Source organism: Protopterus annectens, chromosome 11.part0 (genome assembly GCF_019279795.1).
Source record: "Protopterus annectens isolate FY-2018-M chromosome 11.part0, PAN1.0, whole genome shotgun sequence".
NCBI lineage: Eukaryota > Metazoa > Chordata > Ceratodontiformes > Protopteridae > Protopterus > Protopterus annectens.
Genome location: NC_056745.1, coordinates 1370384029 through 1370402422, shown reverse-complemented (window position 1 = coordinate 1370402422; position 18394 = coordinate 1370384029). Strand labels below are relative to the sequence as shown.

Here is an 18394-nt window from a genome sequence, read left to right as displayed (position 1 = left end):
GAACTGATAATGAGAAGTCCCAGCTCGAAAACGCAGATACTTCCTGCAACTCAGTCTGATAGGAACATGAAGGTAAGCCTCCTTGAGATCCAAAGTTACCATCCAATGATCTTTGCCCAGCAGAGGTAAAAGCTGTTGTAACGTCAACATTTTGAACTTGGGAATGTCCAGATAACTGTTGAGGGTAGATAAATCCAAAATTGGTCTCCACGTGTTCCCTTTCTTTGGTACTAGGAACAGGCGAGAATAAAATCCTAGGCCCACTTCTGGCATAGGGACCGGCTGTATGGCCCTATTTGAAGTAACAGAGAAATTTGTTTGTGAGCCTCTATTCTTTGTTGAGGAGGAACGTCTGGCATGCCTTTGAAAGGAGGCAAGGTATGGAAATAAAACCTGTAACCGTGGTGTATGATATCCAATACCCATCTGTCTTGGGTAATCAAACTCCAATTTTCCTTGAAAAGTGCCAACCTTCCTCCCAAAGGTGCTGCCAGACGAGAAGGCTCTGGCAGCTGAAAAGGTAGGTCATTGGGTCTGTTTACGAAAGGACTGACCCCTGCCCTCACCAAGACTGTGCAGGTGAACTCCCTGTTCTAGGCCTGAAAGAGCCCTGAGCTCTGCCCCTACCACGTCTAGACCTACCCCTAGACTGGGAATCATAAGAAGGATACGTCCACCCCTTGGTAGGCCAATTTCTACTAAACTTCGGAGGCTGAACCTGCAAAAAATCTTTAACAGTCTGCATAGACTTAGCCTTGTCTTCCATTTTCTTTAAGACTGCCTCAACAGGAGAACCAAACAACACATCAGATTGTAAAGGAGCATCTAAAATCCTTGTCTTAACATGGTCAGATAAATTCTGATCCCTGAGCCAGGCGTGCCTGCGAAGAACTGACCCAGTGGCAGCCACCCTAGACGAGGCCTGTACAGCATCAAAACCACATTGCAAAGAATGCTTACCCACCTGTTCAGAAACATGTACTAAATCTTGTAACTCTTTACACTCAATACCTTCCGCCAGAGCATCTACCTTAGACTTCAATTGTGAAAGGAGATAGTTTTGGTATTTCAACATGTGAAACTGGTAATTCAAAGCCCTCATAGCTAGGGTGGAAGAAGTATAAACTTTCTTTCCCCATCTATCCAAAGCCCTGGCCTCTTTATCTGGAGGAACCGGATTTTTGACAACAGAAGCCTTAACACCTTTAGGCCCCTGACTAACAGTTTCTGGGTCTGCCCTAGGACTCTTAAAAGATACTTATGAGCTTCAGGCACCCTGTAATACCTATCCGGTTTAACAGGAGCAGGAGGCAAAGAATCAGGATTAAGAGAAGCCTCTGCAAAAACATCTTCCACCACATCCAGAACAGGAGGAATAGCCAAAGGCCTATGCTGGGGTAAAACAAAATTCCCTAAGCCTTTTCCTGGAATCAGAGAAGTCCTGACCTTCCCACTTAAAATGCTCCCTCATGGACTGAAGAGTCTGTGAAAATGAATAATCCTGACGAGGAGAGCCTGAACGAGTAGAATCATCCACATTACAATCAGAATAAGCAGAATACTCCTGCAAGTCTTCAGTCAAGACTCTGAAACATCCGAAGCCTGCTCAAAACTCCCTAGCTCAGGTTCCACCCTTGGTCTCTTATCAGGAGGGGGCAAAGAACCTCTAATCAAAGTAATCAAATCTTCTGCCATTTTAAGCATATGCTTCTTGGGCACAGTTCCTGAAGAACTAGGGGTGACACCAACTGAAGCTAAACCTGGCCTGCCTCTGGGGGAAGCCTTGGAAACAGAAGGAGAGGGCCTAACCACCCTAGGAAGGGAGGGAGTACAGTAACCTGAGAAGCCCCTTCGCCTGACCTGCCTCCTGAGAGGCCACATCCTGCAATAACAAAGTCTCTCCCTGGGACTCCAAAGAAACCTCCGGCGGAACCACCGGCTCCACCAACACCTCTAAAGAACCGGCGTCCGGAACGGACGGTTCTTCTAGCCTAGACTTAGCAGCTTTGTCCTTGCGCTTCTTGAAGAAGCGCCGGAGCATCCGACGGCATTTTATAATTACACCGCTTCCCGAAGACTAACCTGGCACAATCTAACCTCCTCTTTATAGTGCGCTTATTGAATCTAGCACAAGAGCGACACCCAACAACGCCGTGCTCAGGCCCTAAACAAGGAATACACAAAGTATGATAATCTCTATGCGGTATCTGTTTCCCACAAGAAATACAGTTATTCACTTTTTCTGACATCCGGTAAACCACTGAGGCAAGAAAAACTAAAATATTCCCAACGGGTACTTAGCCAACTTTGACTCGGTCTGAAACTCCGAATTCGAAAAATTTCAGAACGCCAACCGGCACTTGCAACGCTGCTTCTGCATCGGACCATGCGGCAAAAAAGACTGAGGATATGACGTCGGTCATGCGCATTTGTACCCTGACGTTCTAATGTCAGTCAAATGCGCCTTGACCGACGTCAGCCTTATACTTTGATATTCGGGCAGACCGAGGACAGCGGACTACCCAAGTGTAAGGACTGCAGCAATGTGAGATGAAGAACATCAGGAAGCTCAATGGTTTGATTCAAATTTGCCAATGAAGCTACTTTGGGCAAAAAAGACGGGTTAGTATGGAAGGACACCCTGTCTTTATGAAATACTAGATAAGGGGGTCGACTACACAGAGTATGAAGTTCAGAGACTCTTCTAGCTGAGGTGATAGCTACTAAAAAGAGTGTCTTCCACGAAAGTAATTTTATAGAACATGAAGCCGCAGGTTCAAAGGGGGGGAAGAATTAAGGATGCCAGAACCAAATTGAGATCCCATTGAGGAGGAGGATCTCTGATCGGTGGTTTGAGTAGAAAGACTCCCTTTAAAAAGGCCTTGCAGAGTTTGTGAGACATAATAGAGGACTCTGAGACTCCAACATGAAAGTTCGAAATTGCAGCCAATTGAACTCTAATGGTAGATGGGGACGAACCTGCATGGAAAAGTTCGGCTAGAAAGTCTAGAACTGTTTGAATAGAAGCAGTGAAAGGATCTACATTCTTTGACTGCGCCCAAAAAGAAAAACGTTTCCACTTGCTAAGATAAATCTTCCGAGTGGAAGATTTATGAGAGGCAATCAAGATATCTCTAACTGAGTGAGATATCAAAGGAAGCCTGGCTAAGGTCGGAATTGGAGGAACCAAGCTGTGAGGTTCAGAGAGGGAAGGGAGTGGTGCAACTGACCCGAATGATGGGTCAAGAGGTCTGGAACTGGGTCCAGATGCCAAGGTTGTTCCAACAGATAACGGTGAAGAAAGGGGAACCAAATTTGTTGAGGCCAGTAAGGGGCAATGAGGATCATAGAAGCTTCCTGAGCGATGGCTTTCTGTATCAGCTGGGATATCAGTGGGAAGGGAGGAAAGGCATACAGAAGTCCCCGGGGCCAAACGTGTACTACAGCGTCTCTGCTGGGATGGCCTGGTTGGGGAAAGAGGGTGAAAAAATCGTCACACTTGCTGTTTTGGGGAGTAGCGAAAAGGTCGCAGCAAGGCCTGCCCCACTTTCGAAAAACTTTCTCCAACACTGAATTGTTCAGAGACCACTCGTGAGGCATGAGAATAGCTCTGCTCAATTTGTCTGCAATCACATTGGACTTCCCGGGGATGTGCGTTGCTAACAGAAATCGCTGAGAAGAAATCGCCCATTGCCATAGTCTGAGTGCCTCTCGACATAGGGGGTAAGATCTAGTTCCGCCTTGTTTGTTGATGTACCACACTACAGACATGTTGTCTGTTTGGATTGCTATAGTTCCCTTGGGAAGAGAGTCTTGTAGGGCTTGCAACGCTAGAAGCACTGCTCTCATCTCTAGGACGTTTATGTGCAAGTGGCACTCGAACGGTTGCCACATGCCCTGGACTGTCCTGCCCTGGAAATGCCCCCCCCACCCGATCAGGGAGGCGTCCGTTGTCACTGTAGCAACCGGAGGGGGAAGGACGAAAGGTCTCCCTAGGAGGAGCTGAGGAGATGTGATCCACCAAGAGAGATGATTCTTGCACGATTGAGTTATCCGAATAGGATGGGACATTGGGAGGCTTTGGTAAGACCACTGTGTGAAGAGCATCCATTGCAAAATCCTCATGTGGAAGCGAGCTAATGGTAGGAGAGGGATGGCCGCCGCCATAATCCCCAAGACTTTCAGGATCTGTCTGGCTTTGACTTTGTTGTTCTGTAAAAGAAGAAAGATCTGTTTGTGTATGTCTGCTATCTTCTGCTCTGTGAGTCTGGCTGACATCTTGACTGTGTCTAGATTTGCGCCTATGAAAGTAATAACACGACAAGGCGACAAGACAGACTTTTCGTACTTTATTGAAATGCCTAGTGCCTGACATGTGCGAAAGGTGTAGTCTCTGGCGAGAAGCAAAAGATGCTTGGTGGGGGCTGTAAGGAGCCAGTCGTCTAAATAAGGAAACACCTGGAATCCTTGACGTCTCAGATGAGAGGCTACCACTGCCATGCATTTGGTAAACACTCGGGGGGCTGTAGTGAGACCAAAGGGCAGGGCTCTGAATTGAAAATGACTGGTTCACAGCCTGAAGCGGAGAAACCTCCTGGAGCGTCGATTCATCTTGATGTGATAGTACGCATCCTGGAGATCTATAGAGCACATCCAGCTGTCCCGCCCCAAAAGGGGAAGAATGGACTGCAGCGTGACCATCCGGAACTTTGTTTTCTTGATAAACTTGTTCAAGTTGCTGAAATTCAAAATGGGTCTCCAGTCCCCTGTTTTTTTTGGAACCAAAAAGAATTTGGAGTAGGTTCCGGATCCTAATTGGTCTGCTGGCACTGGTTGAATAGCTCTTTTTGCGAGCAGCTTTGAAATTTCTAATGCTGCTTGCTCCCTTTGACTGGGTGGAACGTCTGGAAGGGATTTTTTGGACAGCTTCGGAATGAAAAGGAAAGGGATTCTGTAGTCTTCGGAAATGATAGACTGTACCCACTTGTCTTGAGTTAGGGATAGCCAGGCTTTTGGGTACAGTGACAACCTTCCCCCGACTGCCTCCGAAGGTGGACAGTCGGGCAACACCTCAGGGATGCTGAAAGGGGTTGTCAGAAAAGGATTCTCGACTGCCCTGATTCTGCGGGCCCCCTCTGCCTCTGGGACGGCATCTACCGTTGTTGTTCCCCCCCTCTGCCTCTAGAGGGGAATCGACTCTGTGCGTCAGGCAAGTCTCCTTGAGATTGTTTACAGAACCACATCTTTCCCCCTTTCTGACTTTTGGGTAAGGTCTAGAAGGGGTAGAAAAACGGACTCCGATGGCAGAAAGAGTTTTGCCATCAGTCTCGCACCTAGTCAGGGTTTCCTTCACTTGAGGACCAAAGAGGGATGATCCATCAAAGGGGGAATTAGTGAAGGACGCCTTAAAGGGGTCTGCAAAGTTACAAAGCCGCATCCAGGCGTGCCTACGCAAGGCTACACCTGTACCTGCCGCTCTACTTGCTCCATCTGCCGCATATGAAAGGAGGCGCATGGAGGAGTTGGTTATAGAATTAAGGGTAGCCAGCTGAGAGTTCATCCTATCCTGAAAACCCGCAGCTGTTGGGTCCTTCAACATTTCACTCGCTTCCTTGAGTAAGTCCCTCTAAAGTCGGGTAAAATGACACAGGTAATTCAGCGATCTCATAGTAAAGGTCGCTGACGAGAACATCCGCTTACCGTACCTGTCCATCGACCTAGACTCCTTGTTAGGAGGATGAACAGGCACCGAAGGATCAGCTAACTCCTTCTTGGTAGCCGCAGCCACCACCATAGCATCAACAGAGACACCTTTGGTCAGAAATTCTTTATCCTTGGGGGCCGTGATGAACTTAGATGGTCTCCTGGGGGTGGGTTCCACTGAATCAGGAGCTGCCCAAGCCTTCTTTGCCACCACTTGCATAAGGGGGTCAAAGGGAGGGGACACCCAGGAGGTGGAAGGGCGAGAGCCAAACGCCTCAAGATACACTGATTCATCCTCTGAAGGGTTGAGGGCTGGCCAATTCCCCCTCTGTTTTAAGATTTCAAGGATGTCTGCAAAGGAGACATCTTCAGAGGGAGAACGAGGGGAACCTTCAGAATCCTCTAAATCAGTGTCAGAGGTGACAGACTCAGGGGAGTCAATGTGCTTCCTCTTACACTGCCTCTTCCTAGCGGGCTCTCCTACAGGGTCAGGAGAGGCCTCGGAAGAGGAGGAGATCCCCACAGGGGAAACTTGAGGAGCTGGCTCTCTACGGTCGGGAATGAGAGAGTGAGTCGAAATCACCAGAGGCACCATAGGGGGAGGGGCAGAAAGAACCGACTGTGGAGTAGAACCAGGTTCTAACACGCTCCTCATGACCTCAAAGGCACCCCTGTCAGGCAGAGCCGGAGGTCTCCGTTCCGAAAAACTGAAAACCTCCCCCGGCACCGACAGTGATGGCTCCGAGGCCGATGTCAGAGCCGAACTCACCAGCGCCGAAGCACCGAGATGGAGAGCGGGGTCGGACAAGGGTCCGATGCCACTTGCCCCCTCGGAGCCGACGAGGGAAGTCCGGCGCCGAGATTCTTCCAAAGAAGACATCAGAGCAGACGACGGAACCGAAGACAAGGGTATCGGTTCCGACACCACCACAGTCTCGGGTCCGAGCCGCCCCGGCTCCGAACTCAAGAGAGTCAGAGGAGGAATAGTTTGAGTGATAGCAGTAGGTCTCGACTGTTGAGTTGGACTTTGAAGCATCTGGGCTAATGCCTCGGACTTGAGAAGTCGACTCACTACTCTCTGAAGGTCATGGTCCGATAACCTGGAAGACCTAGAAGAGTGGGATCTATGGCTCCGTTCAGACAGCAAGGGTGATGATGGAGCCGAATGAACGGAGCCGATAGATGGAGATCGGGACCTCTTTCTAGATGTCGGATCCGATAATATAATCGGAGCCGACAGAGTAATGTCTTCCTCGGCTCCGGCCGGAGCCGAGGACACCGTAGGGGCTTGTATTCGAGTTTCATCGGCTCCAGCCGCAGCCGATGTTCGAATAGCTTTAGGGCCTCCAGAAGATGGCTCAGAGGCTGGAGCCGAAGGTCTAGAAGGCTTGGAGGGTTTCCCCGATGACTGAGTCGAGGGACCCTCAGGCTTAAGTAAGCCCCTTAAAATAAGTTTATTTTTTTGCTCCTGCAGTACTCTAGGGCTGAAGCCATGGCAAACAGCACATGAGTCCTGCAGGTGCAAAGGTCCCAGGCAGTCAGAGACATCTTCTGACAGCACGAGTCACACTTCTTAAAGCCAGAGACCTTTGATTCCTTAGACATATCTAAGGGAAAGTGTAACACACAAGCACACACACACACACCGATTACACTTAGGGTTAAATTAACACTAATTTAAACAAATTATAGTAGTTAGAAATAAAATTCCCTATAAAACACAGTCACTCACTATAGGAAGGGAGGGACTGGGCCTAGGGCCCGAGGGAAAAATCTTGAGATTTTGTGGTAAAAAGGGGTGGAAAGTTAACAGGAAAAGGATAAACTAATTTAAAACTAACTATTTATAAGAAAAACTAACTTTAAAGGGGAAAAAGGCTAAGAAAACTAGTTCTTTACCAAAAAACTAACCTGAGCCGGTAGGAACACACCTCGATCGCTGTAGCGGCAAACGAGATCTGAGGAGTTACCGCCTAGCATTGTGGGATATAGGGGAGCCTCGAGCCGGTGGAACTAGCTCTCGAGCTTTTAGAGTGGCCGAGTCAGAGCCGAGGATCGGCTCCGAACCCATCCAGCAAGAATGAAGGCGAGATTGACAACTTAACATTGTATAGTTATCCCTTTTGGGAAAAAAACATGTACCCATGAATTACCACATAGGTGGTAGTACACTAAACACCAAAAGTGTGATGAGAGACTTAGGGACACAGGTGGACAGTGGTCTCACGTTCGATAACCACATCACCACAACAGTCAGGAAATCCTTCTATGTGGCACACCTCATCACTAAGGGCTTTTCATTCAGAAATACCTCACTAAAAGAATCACAGGCCTAAAGCAGATGCCCTATGCTGACCGTCTTAAAAAATTCCAGCTATACTCTGTGGCATATTGTCTACTCAGAGATGATCTTTGCTTAACATACAAGGCAATGTCAAACCCTGAGCTGTCGGACATGCACTCCACTTAAGGAAATCCCTCAGAGCCACACACTCCAGGGATACAAACCTTGTCATCACAATGAACAAAACATGCTGGAAGGATACGTTCTTGACCCAGAGACTCCCCATACTATGGAACAGACTGCCCATACATGTTAAGGACATCGCCTCCTTGGCCCTCTTCAAAAGGAACTTTGACAATTGGATGAGAGATAGGAAATTCACCCTGGGGATCATGTCAGTCGCCCTGATAGACAGGGGTCCAGGGAAGTAAATATTGTGGGAAGAAATATCTAGGGAATTGTTATGGCTAGGTTTGTATAGGCCCTAGGGCCGATAGCCTAGTAGCAACCTATGAACTACCATCAATGTTAGGAAAGAACACCAAAGTGTATAGGTTAGAAGAGTTAAAGAAAGATTTCAAGACAGTTTTAATGAAGAGTTAAGTAAAAAGACTAAATTTCACTTAGCTCAAGACAGTGTTTCGGCTGACAGGTCCAATGTAGAAGAGCGACAAATGAGATCTGAGGTAATCTAGACAGGGGCATTCTTGGTAGGGGATTAGCTTGAGTGTTTTCTCTTCTCATTATCTGTTATAAGAGCTGAGCAAGTTCCAAGGGTTGGAATTGAATCCCATACATCAAGGATAAATGAAGATTGACAACATTAGATTGAACTTTTGCTCATCCAAATCAATTCCATCTGTGATAGGTGTAAACACATTTGGCTAATTCGGTGGTAGTCCTCTTGAAATCTCACGCATAAAGTGAGCATCATGCTGTTTCATCCCTACACATACAAATGCAATAGTCTCATACTATAAACATTAAATAGTTATAGGCTGATGCCATTTCCTTGATGGAATGAATGATCTGGTATGAAAACCTATGTAAAACATGCAGGCTGGCCCTTGGTACACGTGTCCATCAAAGATAAAACTGTGGTCTAGAATGGTATCCTCCTCTCTCTAAAAATGCCTAAATTCAATGAAAACATAACTGGTTTCAATAACTAGATAAGTAGCCCATGTCACTCCAGGGGGATCCACCTGGGATGAGAAATCCTACTTGCTTTGCCAGGGATTGTCTACACCACTTACTCAAGGGTTTCTGTATACTGTCCAAATAATTTGTTACCCCTATTGTGTTATGTTTAGACAGAGTTCCTCTAATGATTATCCCAATCTAATCAACAAATCAAATCATATGTTAGAAAATATCAAAGTACCCCTTCTCAGTGCTAGGAATCGTAATAACCTGCCCGACATGTAGCCACTTCTGCAAGGATTCCCGGTTTGTGTAGTGACCGAGACATAGTTCAAATGTAATGACAGCATCCCCTCTGTGCCTGGGATCCATGCGTATCATGCCTTTAGTCTCACTGGTTCATAGGTTGGTACTAGGCTATCGGCCCTAAGGCCTACACAAGCCTAGCCATAACAAATCCCTGGACATTTCTTCCCACAATATTTACTTCCCTGGACCCCTGTCTAGCAGGGCAACTGACGTGATCCCAGGGTGAATTTCCTATCTCCCATCCAATCGTCAAGGTTCCTATTGAAGAGGGCCAAGGAGGCACTCTGCTTGACATGTATGGGCAGTCTATTCCAGACTATGGGGAGTCTCTGGGTCAGGAACCTATCCCTCCAGCGTGTTTTGTTCATTGTGATGACAAGGTTTAGATCCCTGGAGCGTATGGCTCTGAGGGACTGGGATTTCTTTAAGTGGAGCATGTCCAACAGCTCAGGGTTTGAAATGGCCTTGTATGTTAAGCAGAGATCACCTCTGAGTAGATGATATGCCACAGAGTATAGCTGGAGTTTTTTTAGATGGTCAGCATATGGCATCTGCTTTAGGCCTGTGATTCTTTTAGTGAGGTCTTTCTCCGGCCATTCCAGCTGTTGCAGATGTCTTGTGAGGTATATATCAAATGGGGTGTTGTACTCTATAATGGGTCTAATGAGGGATGGGTACAGTGGGACCAATGACCTCCTTTTTTTCTGGGTGAAAAGCCCTTAGTGATGAGATGTGCCACATAGAAGGATTTCCTGACTGTTCTGGCGATGTGGCTATCGAAGGTGAGACCACTGTCCACCTGTGTCCCTAAGTCTCTCATCACACTTTTGGTGTTTAGTGTACTGCTACCTATGTGGTAATTCATGGATACATGTTTTTTCCCAAAGGGGATAACTATACATTTCTTGGCATTAAGCTTGAGCCCATGGCTCTGGCACCAAGCATCTGTTTCTGTAATGCCGTTTTGTAGAACAAGTTACATCATTTGGGGATTCAATAAGAGCTCCCAGTTTGCAGTCATCTGCGAACTTTGTTAGCCAGAGTCTCTTAGTGTTGGTCTGTACGTCAGAGAAGTAGATGCCAAACAAGAGCGGTCCTAGGACTGAACCCTGAGGTACTCCACTTGTCACTTGTCTAGAGCTGGATTTGGAGTTGGCTACTTTTACAGTCTGGATTCTGTCAGTAAGCCATTTGCCACTCATCGAGTGATGTAGGGGTTTATGCCCAGCTTAGTAAGTTTATCTATGATTCCAGAGTTGGGGATGGTGTCGAAGGCCCTGGCAAGGTCCAGATAGGCTGTGTGGACCACCTTATCCTCATCCACACCTCTGGAGACTGATTCAAAGAAGTCAATCAGGTTCAGGAGGCAAGATCGGCCCTTCACGAACCCAAACTGGGTGGGTCGAGTGTTTGAAGGTTGCCAATGTATTTGTTTATAAGTTCCATGATAATGCGTTCCATGCCCTTGCAGATCAGGCTCGTCAGGCTGATGGGATGGTAATTCCCAGAATCCAATGTGGATCCCCCCTTGTGGAGTGGGATAACTGTAGCTGTGTGCCATTCAGTGGGCACAAAGCCTGAGGTGAGGCTATGATTAAACATGACACTTAGGCGAGGTGCCAGTTCATTTTGAATTTCTATTTAGTACACAGCCCGGGATGACATCTGGTCTCATGGATGCTGTATTCTTAGCTTTGGAGAGTGCAGTTTCTACCTGTGTGGCCGTGATTACTGGAATTTGGCAATCTTTTGGTATTGAGATGGGCCCTTTAGGGGGTGAGAGAGGGTTGAAGTTGGCTCTAAATCGATCTTCCAGGATATTGGCAATATCCTTGGGATCAGTATATTTAAGGCCATTCTGTTGTAGCTCAGAGCATATCTGAGCATTGCCATTTAGATTCTTGACATAACTATAGAATGCCTTGTGGTTGTCTTTAGAATCTTTGGCAATTTTATTTTCATAACTAGCTTTGGAGGATTTTATGAGGGATCTCAGCTTCTTACTGAGGCTGGTATGGGAGTTTTTTGCATCCTGGGATTTTCCTCTTTTCTGCAACAATTTCTTTCTTCTGTTGTTTAGTTTGTTTATGGCAGGGGACCACCAGATTGGCTTCCTTTTTTTGGAGGAGAGTGTCTTGGTTCTATATGGGATGGCACTATTCATGCATGAGTGGATGTGCTCATACACTGCCTTAGTGTAGGATTCAGCAGTCAAACTTTCAGCTCCCGTCTGCATGGGTGTCATGAAGTTTGTCACTTCTGACTTGAGTAGCATGAAGTTGGCTTTGGAGACGTTTTTTACGGAGGTTTCCTTCCTGGGGGTGGGGGTGAGATGTGGATGTCAAGGGTGATTTGCTTATGGTCAGACCTGACCAATGATGGGGTGACCACTGGTGTGGAGCATCTATCTCCCATGTTGGTAATGACCAGATCCAGGATATTGGTGCCCCTGGTGGGACAATGGATTAGTTAATACAGGGCATTGGAATTTATGAATTCCAAGAACCGTTGAAAAAAGTTGTTGGTACCCGAGTAGTTTTCCCAGTTAATGGCAGAGTAGTTGAAATCACCCAGTATTAGTAACGGTGGCAGTGTCTTATTTTTCATCAGGGATTTTAGCCTTTACAAAGTGATAACTAATGACCCTCCCAATGTGTTTGCTGAAATCCATCTTATACTAGCTAAATCAGACTTTCAACTTATAGCTTGTTACAGGCCTCCTTCCATGGCCCCACAGGATCATAAGTTCTTGACATTCCTACAAAGTACCTTTATTAGAGGTGGCTATCTAATTCCCAGTGGTTTCAACTACCTCACCATTGGTTGGAGTGTATATACTTCTAATGTTGGTTATGCACAATGTTTCTTACAGTAGGTGAAAGAAATACAGGGGAATAAACTGCCTGTAACTCCACCAGGGGTAGTAATATCCTTGACGTAGTTCCCACAGTCTTGATTCTGGCCTGCTCTCTGCCCTTGGGTGATCCTTCATTTATTAAATCTGATCACCAACTGCTTACTTTTACTTCCAAAATGCCCTCTGCCCTGATTATCAGACACCCTCTTTACAGACTTCAAAAACACTAACCTTTTACACTTGTATGAGAAAAATCACAAAATTCTCTCATACTACCCATAAAATGGAATTGGTATATGCAGTCAACTCTGCCAAGAATCTTTATGCTCGTTTAGACAAATGCATTGCTAGATCTATCCCCAGCATGCCTAAATACAGAGGAAAATTCAATAACAAACCATCCTACTTCCAAGATGGCTGAAAAAAAGGAGTACATTTGAAACTGTTTTTTGGGTAAAATTCAGTCACTGGCTAGTAAATACACCCTGTACATTCACAACAGCAAAGAAGTAATTGAAAACCCTGAAAGAAAATCAAGCATAAAAGGTGAAGAGAAAACAATGTCTTGGAAGGATTCTGCAGCTCTTCAGCAAATAGCAGTTCCAGTTTCAGTTTTGGTTCAAGAGCTGGCTTAGAGTAATTTAGAGAAAAAATACATGAAATGTACTTCGAGGTAATTAAAATAAATAAAACATTGAAAGATGACATCAATTCAAACTCAAATAAGAAAAGTCTGGAAAAATAAAATAAGCTTTAACTAGCTGTTTAACTGGACTGATAAAATTGCAAAAATCACAGGTTGAAATGAAGAAAAAGCTAGCTAAGCATGACACTTCTCAAGAGAACCTATTTCAAAAAATAGAGTTAGAAGACAGAGCATGCAGAGGAGACCTGACATTTTATGTCGCACCAGAGAAACTACAAGGAGCAGACTGTATTAATTTTATGCAAGCACCAATAAGCAACTTTCACTGCAGGATTTGTTAATTGAAAGGGCACAAACCTGACAATACCTGACCATGAGAAAGCAGCTAAGAGCTATATTAGTAAAGATGCAATCATATCGGCAGGAGGAGTTGATTCTAACAAAACTGTGTAGAGGACAGCAGAGTCTTTGCAGAAAATTAGAAGTTATGTACTCACCATAACGTTCCATCTGAGTAGGTGACTTCATTTGGATGCAACCTGTGGGACAGAGTCCCCAGCTACCTAAATCTTGGGCGGCCGTCATGGAAGGATGTTCCGGAACACCGCTGAGCCAAAGGATGCTCTTCCCCTGGAAACAACATCCACCTTATAATGAGAAATGAAGGTATGAGACGAAGCCCAAGTGGCAGCCGCGCATATATCATCCAATGGCACTCGGGACTTAAACGCAGCTGACGTGGAAACTGCCCTAGTAGAGTGAGCCGTAACCCTTTGAGGAGCAGGCCTACCTGAAGTGTCATACGCCTGTAGAATACAATTAGCAATCCATCTAGATAGTGTAACCTTGGAAACTGCTTTGCCCATAGCAAATTTAGCAAAGGAGACGAACAGCTGATCTGATTGTCTATGACCAGCTGTTCTGTGAAGGTAAAATCGCAACTGCCTATGAACATCTAAAGAATGCAGCTTGTATTCTCCTTTGTTTTTATAATTGGGGAAAAACACAGGTAAGTTGATCAATTGATTAATATTAGACTCCGAAGAAACTTTTGGAAGAAAGGATGGATTGGTCCTGAGGCATACCCTATCTGGAAAGAAGGAGAGATAAGGCGGTTTGATGCATAGAGCCTGAAGTTCCGACACTCTTCTGGCTGATGTGATGGCTACCAAGAAAGCAGTCTTCCAGGAAAGGTACTTTAACTCTGCAGAAGCTGCAGGCTCAAAGGGAGGAGCAGTAAGGGCCTGTAGAACTAAGGCTAGGTCCCAAGGTGGTACAGCTTCTTTGACCGGTGGTCTCAACAGAAAAACTCCGTTAAGAAAGGTCTTACAAATTTTCGCCGTCATGAGGGGAGCTGACTCATGACCCATATGGTAATGGGAAATCACTGCCATTTGTACCTTTACCGTGGAAGAACTAGCCCCTTGATGAAAGAGGTTTGTTAAGAAATCCAGAACCACCGACATAGGTGCTGAAAAGGGATCCATACTTTTCTGAACCGCCCAAATAGAGAACCTTTTCCATTTGCTCCGATAAACCTTCCTAGTGGAAGGTTTATGAGCCGCCACTAAAATGGCCTTGACAGGTGACGAGATACCGGGAGTCCTAATCAAGGATGGAACTGGAGCAGCCAGGCTGCCAATTTCAGAGTGTGTAGATTGGGGACCGGAAGTCCCAGAGGATGGGAGATGAGATCCGGGATCGGATCCAGAATCCAGGGTGGATTCACTTTGTGAGACCATACACAAGGGAACCAGGGTTGACGAGGCCAGAACGGGGCAATGAGAATCATTCTGCTCCCCAAACTGTTGGCTTTCTGCAAGAGCCTCTGCATCAGAGGTAGTGGAGGATAGGCATAAAGGAGACCGGGAGGCCAAGCATGCACCAGAGCATCTCTCGGGGATTCCCCAGGTGGGGGAAGCAGAGCGAAGAAACTGTCACATTTGGCGTTTGAGTGAGAAGCAAAAAGATCGCAACAGGGTTGCCCCCAGACGGCAAAAATCTTCTTTGCTACTAGAGGATTGAGAGACCACTCGTGCGGGGAAAGAATGGTGCGACTGAGTTTGTCCGCAAGGATGTTGGATTTTCCCGGAATGTGCGTTGCTACAAGAAAGCGTTTGGTGGAAATTGCCCATTCCCAGATTCTCATGGCCTCTCGATAAAGGGGGTAGGACCTGGTTCCTCCTTGCTTGTTGATGTACCAGACTACCGACATGTTGTCTGTCTGGATCGCAATAGTCCCCGTGGGAAGAAGGCTGTGAAGTGCTTGCAACGCTAGGAGCACCGCCCTCATTTCCAGGACATTTATATGCAACGAGGTCTCTGAGGAGTTCCACGTGCCTTGGACAATCTTGCCCGCAGAATGCCCCCCCCCACCCGAGGCGAGAAGCGTCCGTGGTCACTGTGGCTCGGGGAAATGCTGCACAGAAGGGTCTCCCTGTTAGAGGCTCCGGAGACTGGAGCCACTAAAACAGGGAGTCCTTGCATGCCTTGCTGACCGCTATCGGACTGTTGAGAGGGGAATATAGCGGGGACCACTGGACCTGTAGGGTCCATTGAAGAACCCGCATGTGTAAGCGAGCATGAAGAATTAGTGGAATAGCTGCCGCCATTGAACCCAGGGCCCTCAGGACCGAAGCTGCCGTCGGAAACGGTTGCAGGACTGCTGTGATATGACACTTCAGGCTGGAAAGCCTGTCTGGGGTGAGGAAGGCCCGCATAGATCTTGTGTCTAACCTTCTTCCTATGAAATCTATAAGTTGTGTGGGTTGCAGTGAAGATTTCTCCCAGTTTATGGTGATGCCCAGCCTTGGGGCTATAAGAAGGAAATAGTCCCTGGCTGAGCACAGTAGATGCCTTTATGATGCCGTCTGGAGCCAGTCGTCCAGGTAAGGAAAGACCTGTAATCCCTGGAGTCTCAGGTGGGCCGCTACTACTGCTAGTACCTTGGTGAACACCCTGGGGGCAGAGGTGAGACCGAAGGGGAGGACCCTGAACTGGTAGTGACTGGCTCCCAGCCGGAAGCAAAGGAACCTCCTGGACCGTCTGTCCATCCGAATGTGGTAGTACGCGTCCTTGAGGTCGATAGAGCACATCCAGTCGTTCTCCCACAAGAGGGGGAGTATAGATTGTAGGGTGACCATCCGGAACTTTTGCTTGGTTACTGACAGGTTTAGCAGGGAAAGGTCTAAGATCGGTCTTAAGTCCCCCGTTTTCTTTGGCACTAAGAAGAACCTGGAGTAAAATCCTAATCCGGTCTGATCTTGGGGGACGCGCTGGATGGCTCTTTTTTCTAGCAGCTGCCCGATTTCAATAGCTGCTGCCTCCCTTTGGTCGGGTGGTACATCTGGGAGGCTGCGTGACCTGGGGACTTTGCTCAGGGGAATGGTATAACCTCTGGATATCACACGAAGCACCCAACGGTCTGATGTGATTGACTCCCAAGAAGTCAGGTGCTTCGAAAAACGCCCCCCGACTGCCTCCAGAGACGAACAGCCGGGCAACCCTTCAGGGCTGTTGTGTGGGTCTGTCAGAGAAAGGTTCTCTGGACCCAAAGCTTCTAGGAGCCCCTCTGCCTCTAGGATGGCGATCCCCCTGTCCTCCTCTGCCACGGAAGGACTGGTTATCCGGAGCAGGTTGGGACTGCTGCGACTTCCGGAACCACATCTTCTTCTGTCCCTTTTGGTTCTTCGAGAAGGACCTCTGGGGAGCTGAGAAGCGGACTCCGACGGCAGACAGCGTCTTCCCGTCCTTCTCGCTCTGGACTAACGTTTCGCGAACTGATTTGCCAAACAAGGCAGAACCATCAAAGGGGGCATTCGCGAAAGTCGCCTTGAAGGGCTCTGCGAAATCACAGTGGCAGAGCCAGGCCTGCCGCCTCATGACTAGGCCCGCTCCGCTAGCTCTAGCGGCTCCCTCGGTAGCGTGAGAAAGTAGCCGCATAGACGTATTGGAAACTGCTCTAAGAGTGGCCATACGGGTGGAGTACACCTGCTTGTCCTCACCTGACATGGACTCTGGGGGAGATGCAGCGTATTCTTTGATCAGATCCCGCTGCATCCTGATGACATGTGCCGTGTAGTTCAGCGCTCTCAAGGAGAAGTTTGCTGAACTAAAAACTCGCTTCCCAATGCGATCCATCGAGCGGGACTCCTTGCCCGGAGGATGCATAGAGGGACTCTCCTGGGCTAACTCCCTCTTAGTGGCTGCAGCCATCATCATGGCATCTACGGGGGGGCCTTTGCTCCAGTGAGTGCGGTCCGCCGGGGGGCTCAGGATACGGTCAGGGCGTTTGGGTACAGGCTCAACGGTGTCCGGATCCTTCCAAGCTCTGGTGGATATAAGGTCCACCAGAGGATCGGCAGGAGGGGACACCCAAGAGGTAGATGGGCCCGCCTCGAATGCCTCCAAGAACACAGACTCGTCTGAGGAAGCCTTGGGGGCAGACCACCCCCCCCTGATCCTTAACATCTCCATAATGTCTCCAAATGAGACGTCTTCAGGGGGTGATCTTGGGGAGCCCTCCCCTTCATCCAAGTCTGTGTCTTCGGTAACGGACTCAGGGGAGTCCATGTGCCTCCTTTTGCACTTACGCTTCCGAGGCACTTCCTCGGGGGGGCTGTCCAAGGAGTCCTCTTCAGCAGCTGGATGTTCCAAGGGAACTACTTGGGACATCGAGGCGGGCTGTCCCTGGGACCAGCTGGTGGGAGCCTGGCCCAACTGCAAGGGAGTGCGGGGTGGAGCCGTGGCAGGGACCGGGGGTCCGGTAGTCCTCAACAGCGCCCTTTCCACTACGTCGAAGGCTGAGGGGGAGCCAGCTTCTCTAAGCCCGGAGAGCCGACCCCCACTCGGATCCGACGCACGGACCGGAGCCGAAACCGTCGGATCTGAGAGACCGGTATGCTCCGACCTAGACGGAGCCGAAGACACACCAGCTCCCTCGGATCCGAGGCTCGGCCCTCGGCTCCGAGAGGTCGGGTCCGGCACCAAGCACTCAAGGGATGGAACGGATCCGAGGTGCGCCGACCTATCGGATCCAACCCACCCCCGGATCCAACTCTGCCCGGCACCGGCAGCTCCGAACCCAGAGTGTGGGTCGGAGAAGGAGCCAAGGGGGCGAAAAAAGGGTTCGAAGCCCCTCCTGGATGGGGGGGGGCTAAGAGCACTCCCATTTGCATTTGGGCCTGGATGAATTTCCTCATCATCCGGTCCATGTCTGCTTCACTCATTGAAAAAGTTGACCTAGTTGAGGCCATCGAAGCGGACCTAGAGAGCCGCCTCGGGGACCTCAATGAAGGGCTAGCCTCCTCCTCCTCGGGCCCAGAAGAGAACTGAGGGGAGTGGAGCCGAGGAGGAGGAGATCTAGAAGGCACAGGGGAGGCCCGTTTAGACGGAGGAGCCGAACTTGAGGTTTCGGCTCTCCGTTTGTGGTGCCTCTCCCTGTGTCTCTCCT

The 18394-nt window shown here is 48.2% G+C and overlaps 1 protein-coding gene across 3 annotated transcripts in view; it reads right to left on the bottom strand.

The window, feature by feature from the left end:
• The window catches only part of LRGUK (leucine rich repeats and guanylate kinase domain containing), a 1953320-nt gene that overhangs the window by 1523729 nt on the left and 411197 nt on the right, over positions 1–18394 (bottom strand). The gene's annotated exons all lie outside the window — the stretch shown is intronic.